Raw genomic sequence first — 23,123 nt, 5'->3', positions numbered from 1 at the left:
ATCTGCTAAGCATTTAGCTTTAGAGATTATTATAAATTTCAATTGATTATAAATTTCAATTATAAAATTCAATTGAAGCTAATTTAATTTTAATCTAACAATAAGTTACACTACCATTACAAAATATAGTTTTGCAAGATCTCTAAAATCTTTGTTATAAACTTCAACGAGTTTTATTAAATAAAACTATATTTCCAATTCTCAAACTGCACTTCCCAAACACCTTAGTTGGCTAATAAAGAAAAATAATAAACAGATAATAACCAGTTAATATATAGATAATAATAACTCGGCATAGGATAGGTGGTATTCTTTTATTGATACACGAAGCATAATAGAACTCCTATCCCACTCACTAGGTAACTGAACTAAACAAAAAATATATTAAAAAGCATTTCATAAAGAGGTTTTTTTTCGAACAGTAGTTAACTACAATAACAAAAATTCGTTTTATATTATATTAATTAATTGAATTTTTTGCTGTCCATATAATTGTTTCGAATATTGCCAAATACCCATCATCAGTGGTCTTGGAAATAATTCATATATTTAATTATTCGTAAATAATTTTTTGAGACTGCAAGTACCAGGTATCGAAATCGGGTCCTGTCTAATGTATTTGATTTTTTAAGATTTTGATTGAAAACATTGTTTATGACGTTAAAAGAATATATTGACTAGAATTAACTGTTTCATATTCGGACATAAAGCCCTTCAATTGCTCTATATATCAACGCTTTGTTATTTACCAATAGCTTTCTTTTTATTTAAGACATAAAATTTAATAAAAAGTGGGAATAATACACCAAGACTGATTTACTGAGGGCCATATTAGCACATGCACGCATACATACAATACAAAAACCAATAATAAACTCACGAACTCATATTAAAAAAGTCTTGTAAATTCATTAATTTAGAAATAGATTGAAAATTCATTGAAATCAAATATTTGATATATTTTCTAATGTAAACTAGTGATTTTGTTATCGTTTATTGTGTTGTATGTATGCTTGCGTGAGCAAATATGACCATCAGTAAATCTCAAATCAAGTTATATATTATTCTATGCATATAAAAATAATAATTATATATAAATTATAATGTAGTTGAAGTCATTGCTGGTGTATATGTAGCAATTCTAAATCTAAATTGCAATTCTAAAATTAGTCTGGCTTACTCATCTAATGCCGGTAAAGCTTAACTTAACTTAATGCAAAACATAAAGAAAAGCCTTGAAATGAAATTGAAAATAATCATTGCCATCCTGCAGTCACTGACTGCAACTGCAACTGCAACAGCGGCTCCAATTTCTGTTTAATACTCGCTTTGCTGGTTAAGTAAGTTTTTCATTAGATTTTCTATCTCAAGCTGATCATTGACTTTGCCAAAGGCATAAGTAAATACAACAACAACTACAATAACAACAGCCGACAATATCTGAACCTCAACAACACATGTGGCATGTTAAAGGACTATTTTTATGCTGCAAATGTTGCAACGCTGCAATGTTTGCTTTAAATATTTGTTGCAAAAGGTCATTGAATTAAAAGTGCAGCGGTCATAGAACCTCTGCATGTTACACACTGATCGTTTGTGCTCAGTATAGCAGTAGTATAGTATAGTAAAGCAGTAAATGCAGGTGTTGAATGTGCAACGAATGTGTAGCAAACTTACAATTAAAATAAATTATTTTGAAAATATAAAAAAAACAATTTTTTTTTTTAAAAGAAATAAAATTCATTTCAATTTTCATAAAACAAAACTCATTTAAATTCGCAATTATTTGAATTTTTTTTTTCCAATTATTATTTGTTCACTTTTTATTGCAGTTGTGACTCATTATTTCATAAATTATTTGTTGCAAGTCAATGGCAAAAGAATTAGAACTTACTACTTGCCATTGCTATTGCACCATTGCTATTGTAAAAAAAAATGAAAAATATTATTGCCTGCTTTGCAATTATCAAAAGTAAATTACACATTTTAGCAACTAATAATAAGCATGATCACGCCAACGTGCCACAATGTGCAGCACAATTATAAGCCATAAGCCTCTTACAGTGAGTCTTACAGAACAACTTCACTCAGCCGCATCCTTGCTCAATGTTAACCACAAAAAGCTGATCTTCTTCTTCTTGCTCTTCTTCTATTTCTTGTTGGTGTTGTTTTTGTTTTTGCTTTTATTACTAACGCTGCTTGTGTTCCTTAATGTTGTTTTGTTTGGCGCAAACGCCCTTCCACATTCGTTCATTCACTTTTTAGCCAAAGTACATTTACCTTGCTCAAAGCATAACAAACCAAACTAACGAACAACAACAAAAACAAAAACATCACAAACAACAAAAACAAAAATGAGAACAATAAAAGCACATAATAAAATCTTTGTCAGTGCATAGGAGAGACAAGCAAACCTATTAGCAGCGCTGCCCAGCAAGGAACAGCAAGAACAACAAGAACATGTCAACATGCCATTGCTTATGCATTTGTTATTGTTTTTTGGGGTAGAGTATATTTGCAAGTAAGTTTTCTGTTTTCAGTTTTCAGTTTTCATTTTCATTTGAAAAACCTTGCTGCGAAATCAGTAAGGCAGCGGCTGCGCAGCCGCTTATGCAGGCAAAGTAGTGTGCAAAAGTGGTGTGCAAAAGTATACCAAACCAATGCTCTTAATATTAGAAGCCAGCCACACCAATACGCGCAGAGCAAAAGAATAATCTAAAAAAAGTGAATCTTATGTTGCATGTGCAACTTACTCAGCTCAAGTAAGTTCAAAGTTTTTATTTTTTTTTTAAGTTCTTTGTTTTTATTCTTTTTTAATTATTTTCTTTTGTTTTTGTTTTTTGTACCCTATAAGTAATAGTCATTCGCTGCTGCTGCTGCTGCTATTGCACGCGTTCCAACAGCCAATTGTATTGGCATTTTACAGTCTCGAACGAAACCAGTTCACAGTTTGGCATGCTGCAAGCAACATCAACAACATCCTTCCTGACAGTGAGTGCCTTCACTCCATTAGCCAGGCTGTTGTTGCACGTTTTTCCCTTAAGTTTCATGTGTGACTAAAACTAAAAGTTCTTTTTTAAAAGCAACAATAATGCCATCATTGCCTCTTAGCTGGCAACGACAGAATCAACATGCCGTGAAAAGGGCGTTCAACTGCTGCAAAGCTAACTGCGCTGCTTTGAACGAGTTGGGCATTTGAACAACTTGCGCAAGTTGCGCATCTTCATTTGCTGCACTGCGTTGTACTGTTTGACACATTGACAATTTGTGTCCACTCACTACGTATGTTGGAAGTTGTATGTTGGAGGTTGGTTTGTATGTTTGCACATGCGCGCTTTGTTTTTATGTTTTTGTTTTGTCCTGCTTTACTTATGCCACCACAGTTGCTCTTGCTCTTACTCTTCCTATTGCTGTTACTGTTGATGTCGATGTTGATGTTGATGTTGCTGTTGACGTTGTTGCTTTATATTCATAAGTGCGTGTCAGCTTTTATTGCATTCGCTTTCTGGCCTTTCTTAATGTGTGATTTTGATACCTTTGTGTCAATAAAAATGTTGGTAACATGGTCAAATAAAAGCAATAATAAGACGAAACGGCAGCAATGGCAGCAGCGGCGCGGCGTTGTAGTAGAAATAAAAAATTCACTCTTACTCTTCTTGCCATGTTACGGTCATTGACATTACAGTGCGTATGCTGTATATAGCATATGTATTGGTCATGTTGTTGTTGTTGGTGTTGCTATTCTTGTGTGTTCATTTCTTAGTTATTATATTTTATTTTGTATTAAATAATTATTAATGCTTTTTTTCGTTGAAATAAACACCTTTGACTTGTTGTTGTTATTAATGTTGTCGTTGTTATTATTATTGTTGTTGTTGTTATTATTATTGTTGCTTCTGTAATAGTTGTTATTATAATTATAACAGCAAACAGACATTGCATTGCTAAGACAATGTCTGTTAACTTTTCGACGTAAAACCCACAATTGTTAAGTGTGTTTAACCTAACAAAAAGTTGAAAAAACCAATTAAATTTCTAATATACAAAAAAAAAATAAATAAAAATATTTCATATTTTTTTTTCGTAAATTACATACTTTGAATATGAAAAAATGTAAAATAAAAATAATTTAATAATTTTTTTTGTGAATTATGTACCTTAAATATGAAATGATGACGGTATCTAATTAAAAAAAAATAATTTTTTTTTGTTTGAGTTATGCCTGCTGTTTTGACTTATGACTATCTCACAAACATTACGTAATATGTGTTGGCATTTTTTATCATTATTTTTTTTTAAATTTATTTAATTAACATTTAAAATTAATAACTTTATTTAGACAAAAGCTTAAGCGATTTGATGAGATAATAACTTTTCAATGTTTTTTTTTTTAATGTAGCAAATATAATTATTATAATATTTAACGGTTTTCTGTTATTATTTTAAAATTATTTATTGTTATAATTAAACAAAAATTATTATTATTATTGCATGTATTACAATTTGCTTAATTTTAATTAACTTAAATTACTTTTAAATTACTTTTTTATTAAATATTTTTGACAACAAATCTGTTATCTCTTTTTAATAAATTTAAATTTATTTAATAACTTATTTTATATGTCCTCAGTTAAAAAATAAATAAATGGTAATAATTCTAGTATAGTTAAAGCTTAGTGTGGGCAGGGATTAGCTCCCCAACCATAAAAGAGTAAAAGTGCGCAATAGCACTAACTCAAACCACAACAACAACAACAACAACATTATGTTGTAATCAATTTAAAGTAATTTTAATTATTATAAATTTTTTGAATATGTTTTATACTAAATTTGTTATTTTTTTTTCAATTAAATTGAAATTTATTTAATTATTTCTTTTATATGCGATAATTTTATTGATTTAAATCATTTTTTAAGGATTTATATTGAGATATTAAAAAATCTATCTTCCCGTTTAATCACATAAAGTTCAGCTAGTATATAAGAATATCTTACCGTTATATTACACAATGTGAAGAAGTGTTCTTATGACACTCTCTGACGCTCTGTTTGTTAGTCTTATTTGTTTTGCCCTCCCCTATCAATATTTTTGTTACTAAATCCACACGAAACTGTGTATCTTCTGCTAACAATGGAAAATAAATGTACCGCTATAATTTGTTTTGTTAAGCAAATACGCAAGCGTAATACGATATCAATACAATTTTATTTACACTTAAATTTTTCTTCAATCTTGCACCAATTTTTTTTTCTTTGAAGAATTTCGGTCTCATTTGAGAAAAGAAAACCAAAAAAGACTACAAAAAAATATTAAGAAAAAATTAAAAAAATATTTTTTTTTTATGTTTGGAATTATTTAACAGAAAACGGCCAATGACCTTTTTTTTGAATTGATGAATTCGTGGTTATGCATGAGGGTACCTGTACCTCGCAGTATTCGGTATCTTCAGTGTGTATAGATTCACTTTGAATTGAAATAAACTTCGAATATGTCAACACAATAGAAGAAGAAAATACAAAATGTTTGATTAAGGTTCAAATAATCAAATAACAAGATTGCAAGTGGCTGATATGCGGCAATTATTTTGACATTGATTGTTGAAAAGGTGTTTAATAACGAAAAAAAACTACGTTAACATATTGTAAATATATATATATTTATTTTTTTTTAATTTAAAAATTCTCTTTCACTTAACTTGTTTTCAAACAATCCTTTTTTTTCATTTTCACAAAGAACCTCCAATAACAAGTGCATTTCCGTCTGTTGCACAGAGCGCACGCACACATACACTTCTATATAACATATATTTTAGGTGCACCATGCACACTGTTAAATACTTCAATATAACAACAACAACAACAACAACAACAAGAATAATAATAACAGCTTTGGTTGGCATGCAAGCAACAGCAGCCGCTTGTGCATGAGACCATAAAACTGCACACTGACTGTTTCGGTCTATGCTCAATTATTCTGTATTAGAAAACGCGTCAAAAATGCTCGTACATTAGTTTTGTTAATTGCCAGCGCTTAGAATTTCATTAAAGTCGTCCACACATCAAGTGTCAGCTAATGCACTACGGGTATACTATATACCATACAGTATACAATATAGACTACATGAATATATGTTAACAAAAGTTAAATTTTGTCTATGTTGACTTTGACAGTGGCACTTAGCAGTATTTGGCTGCTGGCTGTTGGCTGTTGGTAGTACATACAAGTGGCAACACACAAGTGCCAAGAGAGAGAGAGAGAGAGAGAGAGCGAACGCAAGCATTAAGAGACGTATTAATGCAAAGCCAGTTGTGCGCTTAGCAAAAGAAATGTGAGCACTTGTATATGTGAAAAGCAATAGTATATGAGTAACATAAAAAAAAAAATATTGAAAATAAAACAAGTTCGTCAGTTCAATGACCGACCTACTCAAGCGCGGTGCTATAAACACAAAGTAAAGAGTAAATATTAAGAGCATGTAAAAGCACCTCCTGATTGCAGTTTCTGCACAGCATTTGTAATCTGCAAACAACGTTTGGTGTGCTTTACAAATATTCAAATGAATATTTATGCCTTCTGGGTTAGCCATTTTTGTTTTTGTTATGTTTTTGTTACGTTTTTGTCACTGATGAATGTCAAGGCATTAGCCATGGACTCTTTGTGCACTGACTGTGACGTTAAAAGTAGCGATTAAGAGTGAAATAAAGAGCGTAGTGTGCATGTTAAAAGAGTGAAATGGTTTAAGCCATGCTTTGTTAGTTGGCCCAAATAAACAAAATATTTTATGTTGGAAACTTTTTAGAGTTAATAATATTAATGTAATTAATTTAAAAATAGCATTAATTTCCTGTTAAAAAATGTTTAATAATAAATTATACATTAATATATAATAAAGATTATAAGTTATACTAAATATATTTATACATAAATTTAAATAAGGTCTACGACAAACGTTCACTTTGCCTTAAATATTTACATATAACTATATATCGAAAAATTTTAAAAAATTAATATTAAAATTTTATAAAGAGGGTTTTTCGACAGTAGTGAACTACAATAACAAAAATTTTATTTTTTATATTATGTTAATTTTTGCAATAATTTTTTCTCCACAATGTCAAAACTTTGTGAAACATTTTTTCCATAATGTCAAAATTTTTTAGAACATTTTTTCTCCACAATGCGTTAATTATGTGGATCATTTTTCTCCACAATGTCAGAACTGATTGTCAAACATTTTTTCCACAATGTCCAAATTTGTTTTTGAACATTTTTTCTCCACAATGTGTAAATCTTGTGGATCATTTTTCTCAACAATGTCAGAACTTGTCAAATATTTTTTTTTTAATGTCAAAATTTTGCTCGAATATTTATACCACAATGTTGAAGTTTTTTGAAATATTTTTTTTGTTAATAGAATTTTATGTCAACTTTTCGTACAAAATATATGTCAAAACTTAACTTAAATGCCAATTTATATTTATTATGTATTTATTATAATTGAAAATTTTTTAAATGGACTTGATTTTACCTATTAATAAGTTATCTAAAAATTATGACCTAAAATAATTTTTTATATGTTTTGATATTTTCATGTTTGTTTTATACAATTTTCTTCAATAAAAAAAAATCCTCTGTGGTAACAAACAGACATTCTTCTCAACTGTTTTGCATACATAATGAGTCCGCAAGTTCTGAGTCTAGCAAATAGCCAGCAATTCATTTAATTTTGCTGCAATATAAACGTTGCATACAATTATTTTAATTTATGCTTCATTTTTATATGTGCCACTTACCATAGTATAGTGCATTACAGTCCAAGCCATGACTAAATCAGCTAACGGTTTCTCATATACAAACTAACATCTATTTTGTCGTTAGAACGTGCTTTAAATAATAAACAATTTTAATAAAACCTAAATTCTAATGCATTTTACTTACTATAAAACTGTAAAATTAAATATAAGAAACGGATGTGCATTCAAAGTTAAACAATTTTGTCCAGCCGAAGTGCTTTGACATCAAACTGTGCCAGTCACGTCAGTAAGTGATGTTATTAGTAAAAATGAGTTTATTGACTTTCTTTCAATAAAATCGGAATATAAAATTTTTACTAAAATTTATTAGAATTTAGTTACTTTTTTTAAAACTATTCTTCAATAGATTTTAGTTACTCCAACAATGCAAGCAAGCCTGTCTGATTAATTTCTGTTAGCAATTATGTTGTCTACAGCAGCAAAAAACTACCCATCGACAATATAACAGCGTAAAAGATATTCTGGCTGTTGTAGTTGTTGTTGTTGGTGTCTGTATACATAGTTTTGTTGCTCATTTATTTCACGTTTTCGTTTTGATTTTGTTTTTTTCATTTTTTTGTTTTTGTTTTTGCTTTTGCTTTTTTGTTTTTTTTTTGCATAGCATTAAGTCCCCTGCCATTGCTGCTTTTGTACATCGTCGCAGACGCTTTCGCTTGCACTTTTCAGTGTTGTTGGCTTTTGCAGTTCATTCACACCCAAGGACGTTCATTACTATCCATTTTTTAAAGCAACCCCTAACTCAAACCCTAATTGTATGTGTACATGTGTATGTGCATGTTGTTGCAGTTGCAGACAGTTCGGCTTGCAGCTACACTACAATTTCTTTGTGAAACTGTTTACACAAGAGAATCGAAAGAGTATTCAACTTTCGCACTTGGGTGTTGCAAAATTTATTGATATTTACGTATACAAAAATAATAAAAAAATAAATTAAAAATTACATTATATCATAATTCTACTCAAACAAATATTATTTAATAAATTTGATTATTAATCAATACAAAAAATTTAAATTAATATTAATAAATAATTTTTTGTTCTATTGAAGTCTTCGTAATGAGTAACAAACACGTAGAAGATTATTACATATAATAAAGACTCTAGTACTCTAGTAAATTATTTACTTCGACAGAGTTTAATTATTTATTTACTTCAAAAATACTATTATTTTGTTAAAAATACATTATTTCTATCTCCAATATATAGCAAAATCCATAGTTGCGGGATGCAACAAGGTTCCTTATGAAAATATCGTAATCTTGTAGTTGATGCTGTAACCGGATTCTTACCAATTCGAGACAACCGAGCTTAGTTATTTGCACACAGATATCTCGGATAGCTGTAGGACAGACGAGCTTGGCAAGGCAGACACCCTACTTCCTGACATTCATATGTCAGATTCTAATATCCCATTTGCAATTGACTAGCTGACAATCAAACAAAAATATTTGAGATAAACGAAAATTAAAATTGGACAGATCAACCTCCAGTCAAATCTCAAGATAGACCTGGTCCAAACTGAATAAGAACTGTAGTAGTCAGCTGCTTCAACTAAAACGTAACCTGCTCAGTACGACGGTGCATGAGACTTCTGAATTTTGTTGGAGATACTTATGGGCTATCAAATCTTCTTTGATTCATTTTTTTGTCTTAAAAAAATAATAAAATTAAAAAGTTGTAATTTAAAATTTAAGTTTCAAGTTGCTGGTTATGTTTGTCAAATCCTATAACTTTTAAGTTCGCAATAATTCCTTCATTGAATATTCCTCCTACGTGTTGAGGGAAAAAAGTTGTTTTTTTCTTGACTTAACCTAACCAAACCTTTCAAAAATAGTTTTTAATGAATTCTAAAATTGCTTGAAAATAAATTTAAATGTGAAAACACTCAGACTTAGTCAACAATTGTTAGAATAAATTTTCTAAAATACAATTTTTTATGACGCTGAACTTTACAAGCACAGGGTTATTGACCTCCTGCTCCCTGAATATTAAGGAGCAAGTGCACAATTTAACAGCACAATACCAAAAGCAATCGTAACAACGGCAATGGCAACGGCAACAGTAACAGCAACACAACAGCAATTGCAACAGCAACAAAACATAAATAAAGCATAGCACATTTGCAGGATACAATAACAAAAACCACAACAACAACCACAACAACAACAAAATTGCAATCATTTGGTAGCACAAACGAAGACTACCCTAAGTATTTCCTTGTTGGCTGTTATGCTGGAATAATGAACGATTTTGTCATTGCCAAAATTACTACGTCTACATCAATGTCTGTGACTAGGACCATACTTCAGTAATTGTGGCAGGAGCTTGCAGAGCGCCGAACTCTAGAGCGCAAACACCCTCAAAAACGAAATAAACCCAAAAACACAAAGCACTGTAGCACTGTAGCATTTTAGGCGTTTCATTATGTTTTTCATTTTGAAACGGTACAGCAGTAGCAAAACATATGCTCAATGCCATAAAAGAAAAGTAAAATCAAAATGAAATTACAAACTGTAGCCAAAAAAAAAAACTTTTTTTTTGAGGAGCAGACAAAAGCATATATACGCTTTGCTGCGACGCATTCCCGCTGCACTGCAATGTAATTTGCACTCTACAGACATATAAACCACTGTAGATACTGTAGATACAGTTGACTGTTAACTGCAATGTTATTGCATTAACAATGCTGTAATTGAGTTCTGTTAAGCTGTAGAGTGACTGTAAAGTGTAGAACATTGTGAAATAGCAGCAGCAGTGGTAGCAGCAGTAGCAGTAGCAGTAGCAGCAGCAGCCAGAACTGCTAACATTTGCCTTAGCTGGCACAACAGTCGTGCAAGCAATTTCAGTCCTATCCCGGGATGTTAACGTGTAAGGCAGGTCATGTCTGCTCTAAAAGACTGAATTTATTAGAAATTTTTTTGTTATTGTATTTTCTAAATATTTAACTAGTTTTCTAAGCTCAAAAAAAAAGTTTCATTTCTAATAAAATATATATATGTGTTAGAGGCGTTTATAAAAGCATCGTTATTGTAGAAAAAGGATCAGTTAAATTTTGTGTATATTGAGCGAATCAAGTGTTCGACGCTTAACAAGCAGATACCACGAAATGTGTTCATTCAGCAAATTGCTACAAAAATATCCTTTGTATTATCGCAATATATACGCGTTTGTTAACTTTTTCAAATCGCGTTTAAAAATTTACAATCCATTATCAATGTTAAGAAAAAGAGATAACGAAAATTGTTGAATTTTACAAAGAAAAAAAAAATAAAACAAAAAACAAAAAACAATTAACATTTTTAGTTTTTAAGTGATTTTGTAAAACAAAATTTTTTGTATATTAAGTGAGAGCAAAAGTCTGAATCAAATATTATATATACGTAGAAAGACAAGAAAGCATATATATAGATATAGTTATCAACAATAAAATAATGAAAAATAAAATAAATGACAAATGAAACTAGGAATTGCAGCAAAAAGGAGCACAAACCGAGAATACAGGTATGTCCTGAAATATTTCAGAGAACTTATGAAATCCTATATATATATATATAGGATTTATATATAACAAAAGATCGAATGGTGTCTCCTTGTCAAAAAAATTAGATTACTCTATACTTGAAACTAGTGATTTCGAATAGAAAATCCTGTCCTGTCGCCTTAGGATAGGGAGCGTCGACCCCGCGTAGGTATATATATGTGTCCCTTTCTTTTCATTATATTTCTACGCAAGGTAGGCGCTTCCTATCCTATAGCGAGAGTAAATTCATTTAACTCAGTTACTAACTAAAGATCATAGATTGCTAAATTAATTTGGGAGTGGTTTTGATTGTTGTGGAAAGTATTGATTGATATTTTCGTACCAATACTTCTTCTGATATTTTATTATGATCTGTGTACACATTTTTACTACCATAACACTAGAACATGTAAACCTTTAGGCATAGTCAGTGACGGACACTTTTAATTGTCTGTGATAGTCCAGTATGAATCAATAATTAATGTTTTTTATCACCAAAAGTAGTTAAAGACTTGAACCCACTAAAACTGACTCTTTGGAAGGGACATATGGAAGATTATCGTTGTGTAAAAGTAAACGGAGATAGAGCGGCATATGTAGTACGTGATAATATCTCTGCTAAAGATAAAGGGCAAGGAATTTAAAGGACTTATGCGTCATTATGTTTAGTAGTGTGGTTGGGAGGGGGTTTATTTGGGATATGTTTGGAGGATTCTAATTCTGTAAAAATTATTTCCTTACAAACCAAGTACTCTTCTATATGAGTAACGTAAGCAATGTTAAAAACTAAGTTAAGTAGACTTAACAGAATCAAGAAGAACTCTTCTATCTAAAGTTCGAATCAATTCCATCTGATAGGAGCTAATTCCGAACCAAATAGGAAAGATGTATTAAAGAATTGAGTTGATGAATTGCTTTCAACAAAGTGGTCTGTCTTTTTTATCACTTACAATAGTAGTGCCTCATGTAAGTGAGACAATCTTAAAATTTCAAGTAGACCCTATACATTTATACTTACAGTATATATTGATTTTGTGTTATAAATAAATTTTATTTGCATTAATTTTTTAATTAACATTTTAATATTTCGACTATTTGTTATAAGTTTAGTTTTCAACACTTTTATAATATATTTATTACTCTGAAAGTATAATATAAAATTTTCTCTTTAAAAAGTACTGAGTTATTTACAAAAGAATATTAAATTTAATTATTTAAACATTTTTCCCCTCCCCCACTTCTTTTCCACAAAGTAAAAACATTTTCATGACATAAATATTTCTGTAAATTATTTTTGAAAATTTCAACAATAATTTAATCATCAACTTAAGTTATTATACCCAACAAATTTCATAAAATTGTGTAAAATTTTCATTCCAATTTGGCTAAGGTAATCAATCCTTAAAAATTGTAAATGAAAAATTTATAAAGCTAGACAAGTAGATATATCTACTACCATAACCATACCCTATCCCAACCTAACATACACTATAGCCGGTGGTGGTCTATATGATAAACGAATTGCAGCAAAGGCAATTCGTACAAGCGCAACAACGACAAGTGAAATGTTGTTGTCCTGATGCCGTTGTTGTTATCCTTTAGAGCTGACGACATGCTCTGTAAGTTCAATAACCTACCAAACAGCCAAACAGTAAAAGCAACAACGAATACCAAACTGAAAATACTGAAAATACTGAAAATCCACGCCAGACACAAATACAAAGTATGCGTGCAAATATAGGGGCACTTGATATACGTTGGTTATACCCGCACATAGTCTGCCGAGCCGATTATGAACCATACAACCATTCAACCTTACAACCATACACACATTCCCTCGTGGAGAACTCCTCTACGAGTATTAAAGCCAGCAACAATAATCAAATATGCACACCAGGATATGGCAGAAAACTTTTCACATAGCTGTTCCTTTCACAAGAACTCCACTAACTTCACTTTGTGTTGGTGCAAAAAATTAAAAGTGAAATTTAGCTAGTGTGGTTGTGCATAACTCAGGTCCTTGGCCGCTGTTGCGTCACTGCTGCAGCGCTGTTAGCATAGCAGACAAAAAGACTGTCGCTTTTTGCAGACATTAATGACGTTGAGAAAACGTTATATAGTAGTCTGTTCTGAGTTCTGAGTTGTGAGTTGTGAGTAGTGAGTGAACTCCAATCAAGTTAAGTCAAGACCAAACCCAAGTATGTGCTGCACCCAATTATAAACGTAACGGCAACGGCAACAGCAACACCAACACCAACAGCAACACCAACAGCAACAGTAATTGCAATAACAAAAACAAAAAAGCAATAAAACCAAGCAATGAAACGTGAGCAATAAAGCTAACATAAACTGTACAGAACATTCAAAACAAAACTCACAGCTGAGCTTGAAACTTTGCAGGACCTTGTCTCGCCAACGTTTCTATACATTGACTGTGACTACCACAACATTTTGTATAGCTGAGTTGGCTGGATATTTGTGTATAGCATAATAATAATGACAACAACAACAACAACAACAACAACAACAACAAGAACATTAACAAGGATAACAACAAGAGCAAGAGCATTAACAATATAAGTATAATAATATTGGCAACGGCAACAGCAACGACAACGGCAGCGCAGCGTTAGTGTCGTGCGCAAAAGTCCTGTGTTTCGCTTTTCATATTGGGTGTGTATGCATTGAAAAGGCGACGACCGTACTCGCATAAGGTCATTGAACGTAGAATTTATTTGATAAAAGCGAAAAGCATAATCAGCAAGAAATGAACTGGCTGTGCCAAAAGGATATACACAACCAAAAGTTTATGACTTAAGTTTTATTAAACTAATAAGAGGAGAATATTTGTTTTAACTTTAATTTAAAATGATTTCAATTTAATAAAAAACTGAAAAAACTAATTTTAATATAATTTAGAAAAATTAATTAATAGTAAAATAGTAATTTAATTTAATTGTTATTAAATGAAATTAGTAATAATTAAAATTAATAAATAAAATTTATATATTTTTATATATTATAATAAATCAAAATATAATTAATATATAATAAAATTTACTTTTATTACATATGAACACAAGAACAAAAACAAATTATTGAATAAAAAATTTTAATTTTTTAACAATAATTTATTAATGCATAGTTTATTAATTAAATCAAATAAATATATAATAATATGTAATTCTATATTATATATTATATATTATAATGTTATATTATATACAATATTAATATATGTATAATAATAATATATATAATATTATAATAGTATAATATTATATATAATATAATATTATTATATATTATATTATATATTATGTATTATAAACTTATTGATCTATGTCAAAATAAATTAACATAAAATTTTGTCATTAAATTATTTAACATCTCTAAACCTATCTAAACAATCAAATCAAGCCCTATGCTCCAATGGGACATACAGGACATGATGATGATGATGAATCACTTAAATAAATTTAAAAAAATGTTCAAATAATAACTAAAAGTCCTTTAACATTTAGGTACCTTGAAATTTCTTTAAAAAGATGATAAATAATTATTTTTTTCTGCAAAACAAATTTCTTTTACATTTAATTAACAAAATTAATCTCGCTCTCTCTAACCAGACTTGAGGCATATATTCAAGCAAATTATACATTTATTTTTCTTATAAAAACTCATTTTTTTATACTGTTATTGACATTAAAATGGGTGCGACTAGACACCTTTTCTTTGCATAAAAACAAAAAAAAATAATAAAATAAAAAAATAGCAAAAAATAGGCACAAAACCATAGCATGGCATACATATAGGCGCACTCGCTCTACAATATGTACCACGGCAACAATAACAACAGCAACAACAACAGCAACAACAAAGGCTAGAAAGGAAAAAATTTGTTGTTAGTAAAGTGCATTGGCACCGCTGAAAAGGGTCGTTTGCCTTTCATTATTCCATTTTTTTTGTTGTGTTTGTTTTTATTTTTATTTTTTTTTTGCACATTTGTCTAGAATGTTTTACGTGCTTCATTGTTGTTGGCATTGCTGTGTGTGGAATTGTTTTTAAGTTGGCATAGGTCGTGGTTTGTTTTTGTTGTTATGACGACGACGACGACGACGTTGTCTGTTGCCGACAACAGAGCATTGGCTGAATGACTGGATGAGTAGTAGCGAGTGAACGAATGGTGGCTGAAAGGATTTATGGGCTTAAGAGGCTTTTCGGTTGTTGCATGGACTTGCAAATGCATAGACAAATTGATTTAGTAATGCATAACGCAAAGGCAAAAAAAGGACATGGAAAAAGGATATAAAAAAATCAATTAAAAAATATTTTCCTGATATATTTATTTATCACAATGTATTAGAAAAAGAGTGATTTTCAAAATATTATTTTTAGAATATTATGCATAAATATTTTCAAGAAATTTTAAGAGTACATTAAAAAAAATAAAATAAATTATTATAGAATTTATTAGAATAATATTTCGAATCAATAAAGGGATTAAAATTTAAAAACTTATTAATTATCAAATATCAAAACGAAAATATTACAAATACCATAGAATTTTTAAAAAATTTAAACAGAATGTATAATATAATATAAAAAAAAATTTTTTAGAATTAGTAAAAGTTGTTTTAGTTAAATAATTTTATAGCAGATGATATAATAGTTTGCTCTATCTAGTATTATAAGTGGCAATTTACTAATTACCTATTCTGTAGTTATAAGAACAATATATTCGCTTCAAAAAATTATATAATTACTCTCAGTAAATTTATATAATATAAAATCATAGTTTCAAGACAGTCACGAAGACTTCAGTGTATAATATTTAAAATACTATTTAACAATATATCATTAAAAATAAATATATTTATTAAACAACAATAATATAATATTAGTAATTATTCTGATGAAGGCGAATATGTCGAAATACGTGTAGGGTATATCCCTAAAACTAATAATATATAAATATTATTGTAATATATAAATATTATATCCCTAAAACCAACTGACCTAACAAAAAAATATATATGTATAAAAATAAAGTCGTTTAAAAAACTGGTATTCATTTCACACAACAGACATTTCGTTACCTAAGTGTAATTAGTTTTTATTTAGGCACACACGCAACAGATATATCATTGTCTCCATGAAATGTTATTAAACACCTTGACAAAATATATAGAAGGCACGAAAGTAAAAAAAATTATGCTCTACTTTAAGTCTACTTATCGTATATAGAACAATTTTATATACAATTTAATAACTCTACAGTTGCCAACAATGCCACTTTTATGCAGAACCCATTTTAATCTAACAAAAGTATAGGTACATTTAAATAGGGAAGATTCGATGAAAGTTTAGCATCGCAGCATCACAGCTGTCCTGGTCAATTGAGATCGACTTCTTTAATGAAAATATCATGGTAGGTTTGGTTAAAAGCCACAAGTTACGCGGGTAGAATGACTATTCATTACTTTTATTTCATGTGAAATAATGTTATAAATACATTATACATGTATTACATGTTCAATAATCTGTATACAGTGTAAACTGCACAGTATTTTAATAATAGAAATATGAGAAGATCGTATGAGTATATTTGCAGCCTTTGCAATATATGGTTGGTTGCGTCCATAATGTACCATTTTAGGTTGTATGCTTAATCCCCCTTTTCCGCCACGTCAAACCATGCCTATATATATAAATAGATCAATTTTAAAAAATTATTTACTTTTAATAATAGAGAAATAGTATTTAAAACCCTTTACCCAATTAATACAATTTTTTTTTGTTTATACAATACATAATCATGAAAGTTATTTCCAATTCAAATAAAAAATTTCTCACTTAATTTTTTAGACGTTCGCGTCATTCGTTCTATAAGTACTTGTTGTTAATTTTTTTTATCAATTAGCAATTTTTTTGCTCGGACAAGTCACGTTGCAAAAATTCTATAAAATTATTTATAAATAATATATAAACAATATACAAACAATTATACTAAATACACAACTTTCAGTTTATTGCTGTTTTGTTAATGCTAACCCACGTCACCCTTTCAAGTGCATGCCCTAAATGCAATAAATGCAGTAAATGCAGTGAAAAACTAAGTCAAGCTAATTATAATTTTCTATTGCAATCGAACGTACTTTCACTGCGCAATATAGTGCAATTATTTTTTGAAAAAAATGTCTAAAATAAATATTCCAGGCCGATAAGTGTTATCAGACGATAGCAAATATAAATATAACACATCTACATGCACATCGTCCGTGTTCAGTATAATTTTTAGAATTTTTTCAAACTACGTGTGAATGCAATCACCTCAATTGCAAGTGAAAAAAGTATATGGAGTCTTTTGACCTACGGCAAATGCATTTCAAAGCACTTTCAGTGCAACCAAATGCAAATGCAATTGATACGATGATACGATGTTACGAGTTGGTAATGAGAAAGGGGGAAGCCAGCCCTTTTAAAGGGCCAGGCAATATGCATGGGAATATGAATAATGAAAATGAAAATAATTTCAAGGTTTCTGTATGGTTGTTGTGCAATAAGCAACAGCGTCAATAAGCAATTACACCACTGCAATGTATGCAACTCTATACCTCAACCCTCCAGTTTGCACATGTGAATGCAAAAATTTGCATATTAAGTGCATCGAAGAAAGGTTTGAGTTAAAGTTTCCTGCTTTTTTTTATTTGAATTAATGAAAACACTTTCGCTTTTATGCAAAAGCCAACGAACATATGTAAATCATTCGAGGGTTGTGTATAGAACTTGAAAGTATAGAACAAAATGCTATACTTTCAAGTGCAATGAGCAGTGAAATATAAATGAAAAGCAGAAAAACAGAAAAAAAAGATACATGAATGTTTGCGTTGATTAGCAGAAATTATTGTACAAAACTCAAAGAATAACAAAAAGGTAAATAAAGTGGATATGGAATTGGAAGTGTAAGTAATAATGAAGTGCTAGCGAAAGTAATAATGACCGCCACCCTTAAATGCAGGAACGTCTTTGTAGCTTTTTCATCTTGAGTAAACAAAACTGCATAACCAAACACAGACGTACATGCATTCATGCATCTTATGCACATATTCTCTCCCATCTTCAAAAAATGCACTCATTTGGTGCAAAATACTGCAGCAACGACTAAAAATACGCTCAGTTTGCTTTTTGTTTACACTTTTTCCACAAATGGGTGATCCAACGCCCAACACAAACAGTTCAACCACCCACCTTGCCACACCTCTGCCGAGCGAAGGCTTTGCTTCTTGCATTGATGTGCTATTGCACATGCGCTGAATAAGAAAATGATACTTTTTTTGCACTATAAACATTTTTCAAGGTTAAAGTGCAACGAAACTAATGCACTCAACAATGTTGCGGCAAAGGGAAAATGCTCTTGTAAAGGAGAAGGGTTGGCAGTTGGGTTAAGTAACGAGTTAGTAAAGTTTAAAGTCACAAAGGTCGCAGGGTCGCAGAGTCGCAGGTTTTCACCCCATATATGAGTGGAACATGTGCAAATGCTTGTAAATGCTTATAAAATTGTGCAATGTGCATAAGACTTTTTTATGAATGAAGTTGCAGTCATACATTTCCTTTTTGTTTTCTTTTTCTTTTCAATAGAAATATTGTATGAAATATAAAATACGAAATACGGAATGTAAAATGCAAAATGCAAAAACAAAAGTGCACACCACACAGCTTTGTTTTGGTTCGATTTTGTCACCCATGACGTATGAGTAATTAAACAAACGAACTATTTCATTTTACGTGCCATTTAATAATTGTGAGTCGACACAAAAAACAGTAAACAACAAAAAAATAATAATGAAAATATAGTCTATATGTGAAATATGAGTACATATAATGTAGATATATGCAAATATTAATATTCATTTAATGATAAATGCAATTCAAACAATGCACACTCAGCTCGGCTCAAGGTTAGTTTGCTATGACTGGAATAAATAGAAAAACTTAATGCAATTGATGCTGATTTGCATAATAATTTAACCAATTTCTCAATACATTGTTTTTCTATCGTAGATGCACTACAATACAAAGTGCAATGGAAAGCATTTTCTATTAGTCCAATTACTCGAATATCATAAATATTCATTATTCTCATTATTTGTAACAATTATTTAGTAATTCGTATTGATTTAAATTTACAAAACTAATTCCTTATATTTTGCATATACAGTTTTGCTTTCAATATCGGTCCTCAACACGAAAGAATCACAATAACGTTTATTAGTCTATAGATATAGATATCCCCTCACTCCAATAAGGAAAACTATAATAATATTAGTTAGTATAGTATAGTAGCTTTATATATAGAAAGGTATTAACATCATAATAATAATAATACATGATCTATACTAAGAATATAGATCATACATATTATTATCTATAATATATATTATTATATTTAGATATAAATATAATAATATAATATAAGATATTATAATGTGATAATATTATAACAATGCATATTTATGTAATATGTATAAAATATGTAATATACAATATATTACTTTAACACATAACATATAATATATTTTATATATATTACATATCATATATATATTATTTAAATATGCATTGTTATAATATTATCACTTTATAATATTTTATGTTATATTATTATATTTATAACTAAATATAATAATATATATTATATATAATAAAATATATGATGTATATTCTTAGTATAGATCATGCATTATTATTATTAAAGCAATCATTTTAGTATTTTTGTATTTTTTTTAGTATTTATATTAGAAAGAGCACATGTATTTATTATGATGAAACATGCATAATAAAGTCATTTGATTTATTTGGGGCATGTTTTCAATCTTCAAGAACAAATCACCTGGCTTGATCCTTATTTCCATATGCATTTACATAATATTTCTGGTAACACAAGTCAATCCGAATTTCTTTAAAAAAGAGGTTTTAGAGACCCCTTCTCTTCATACAAGTTTATCTAACTTTTTAGGTAACACAAAGGAATCCAAGTCTATGTACATGCTTACATAATCCTTCAAAGTTACTCACCTTTCCAATAACAGTTTTCAAATTTCTTCAGAAGTTAGTTTTTAAATCTCAATTCAAGTTTACGAAACTTTTCTGGTAACACAAGTCAATACGAATTGCTATATAAGCTTGCGTAGTCCCTTCGATGAAGCACTTTAATCTAAATCTTTTCGAAAGTAAGATTTTAAAACATTCTCCAGACTTCTTGAGAAGATTTGCGTTTTGACAATTCTAGTGACCTGATAGAATCTATTGCTATTAACCTAATAGTTCTTGTTCATAAGTCTCCAGGACTTAATCTCATTATATGAAAGCTTACCTTAAAAATTCAATCTATTTCATTAAAAAACAAAGCGGCAATACAAATATTTTGTATATTTTAACTATGAAGTATAGTTTTTCAGAAATTTGCTTTCCAGCTACAGAAAGCAAATCATTAGTAGCAGTGATATCTTGAAATAAGAGTACTAACGTACCGTAACAGATCAAAAGTGGTCTACGTGTAGTTTGTCTCCTTTAAACCTAAACCTAACCTACATATATATTTATTGATTTATACTTTTCTAAAATCATTATTTTAATGCCAACAATTATTAACTTTATACAATCATTTACTATTTTTACACATTTTTCCTAAAATTTCAGTAAACCATAAAGTAATTGAAGTCTCAACCACTTAAAATCAAGGTCAAGCCCAAGCGATTTAAGAAATTACCGATAATCAATAATATCTTCAGTAACCGATAACAAGTTAGCTATATGTAGGAACTATATGTATTAATCATATTGTAAAAATAATAGCATTTTTATTGCATTTTCTTATTTGTTTTTTATTTTAAACAAACTTTTTTCTATAATTGCAGTTTTACTGTCAGCCAAGTGCGAAATAGCAAAAAACTGCAGCCTTGACTGTTTGTTATCAATTTCATTTATTTGCGTCTGTTGTTTATATTCCGTGTAACACAAATTACATATCTACATATTTACATACATACATACATACAGTACATGCATAACAATACACACATATAGTCACCTAAGCAATATACGAGGAAATTATAAAACTAACTACAAATGTGTGCAGTTAATACTTCTCAGATACTCAGATACATAATTTTAATTGTGAAACAAAAAACCGTAAAACTGTGCGAAAAATTTCTGTTTACATGACAAAAAGATACAGAAACAAAAAAAAAAATAGTAAAGTTTACATAACAAAATTTACTTTTTTTTAATTTCACTGCAGTTTTTATAAAGCTTTTTAAATAAAAAAAGAAAACCACCAGATTGTTTTAAAAATAATGTTAGTTTAATTGCCACACAAATGTTTTCGTATCTTTAAGATACAAATCTATTTTATTTTATAAACACTTTTTTCGGTTTCACTTTGCTTTTGATGTGTGTAAAATTCTTATTTGATTTTTTTCTGCATATATATGTATACATATATATGCATATATGTATATATGTATGCATATATATTTTTTTGTTTTGAAAATTTTTATATATTTTTAAAAATGCGGATGCAATTTTATTGCTTTTGCTAATTTCGTTATTATTATTATTTTAATACACATCATATTGTAGACGACTCGCTGTTAATTTGCTTTGCGACTGAGTGCTATCTTTAGTATCTGTATCTATAGCTGTTGTATCTATCGCTACTGTATCTATAGCTGTTGTATCTATCGCTGCTGCATCTATAGCTGCCACTGTACACGTAATTGTATTTGCTTACTCGTACTTTAATATTTTAGTTAATTGCTATGTAATCATTATCAAAATGTGTTTGTACAACTTCAAGGACTTCTCAGTATGTACATATGTATCTTTTTGCAATTTTTTTTTTTTTTTTGTATTCCACACATCGTTGAGTAATTATTTTTATATTGTTTATGGTTTTTATGGTTTTGCATAAAATGTTTAAGTATCCAACATTAAAAATAAACACTTGTGGTAATTGAAACGACACATGCCATAATATTGCATTGCAATATGCATTCGCAAATCTGTCAGTATGCATAATTATTTTAATTTCTTTAGCTCGTGCATAATTTTTAATGTGTTATTCATATTTATTTAGGAAAACCATATATGCAAGATGCAGCTTAACTAATAAATCACTGGGTTGTCTGTGGAAAGTAATTTGTTTTTAAATCAAACTGACACTTTAGATTGCAAATAAATGATAGACTTACTTCAACACCAACATCTGTTAGAATATCTCTAATGTTAGAGTTCTTAATAGAATTTCTAATTAATAATAAATTACTTCCTCTTCTTTTTTCTGCATAATTACAGTGATTTTATTTTAAAATACGTCAAATTGGTTTCTTAAGATTAGAATGCAATTATACACATTAAAATTAATAAGATGTTTAGTAAGGGCTAAAAATACACATATGCTTTCAGTAATATGTTATGCATATTAAGATAATGAAGAACTTAGTATATGTATATGTACATATATGTATATGCATCTACCACATAAAATATTGGTTTTTAAAATCATAAACTTTATATTTTTCATTTAGTAAAATGACACTAAAGGAATTTAAATAGAAGCCATATGAAATACAAGAGAAAGGGGAGTTTAAATCCATTCCAAGGTACAACACTAACAATCATAATTATATATTAGAATATATCACTTATTATAAACAATAAAAAATTAAATCATAATAAACATGCTATAGGATCATTTAATTTAGAGTCACGATACAAACTTACA

General features: G+C 29.2%; 1 long non-coding RNA gene across 1 annotated transcript; it reads right to left on the bottom strand.

Annotated features, from left to right (window-relative positions):
- Positions 1-7,524: 7,524 nt before the first annotated feature.
- Positions 7,525-8,352, bottom strand: LOC119672428. The gene is made up of 3 exons (XR_005251896.1): positions 7,940-8,352; positions 7,795-7,885; positions 7,525-7,730 (listed from the first exon to the last, which is right to left on the bottom strand). It is a non-coding gene; the product is annotated as an uncharacterized LOC119672428 (long non-coding RNA).
- Positions 8,353-23,123: the final 14,771 nt, after the last annotated feature.

This window comes from Teleopsis dalmanni, chromosome 1 (genome assembly GCF_002237135.1).
Source record: "Teleopsis dalmanni isolate 2A chromosome 1, ASM223713v2, whole genome shotgun sequence".
NCBI classification, from domain to species: domain Eukaryota; kingdom Metazoa; phylum Arthropoda; class Insecta; order Diptera; family Diopsidae; genus Teleopsis; species Teleopsis dalmanni.
The sequence above is the reverse complement of the archived record's forward strand: the minus strand, read 5'-3'. Positions and strand labels throughout refer to the sequence as shown.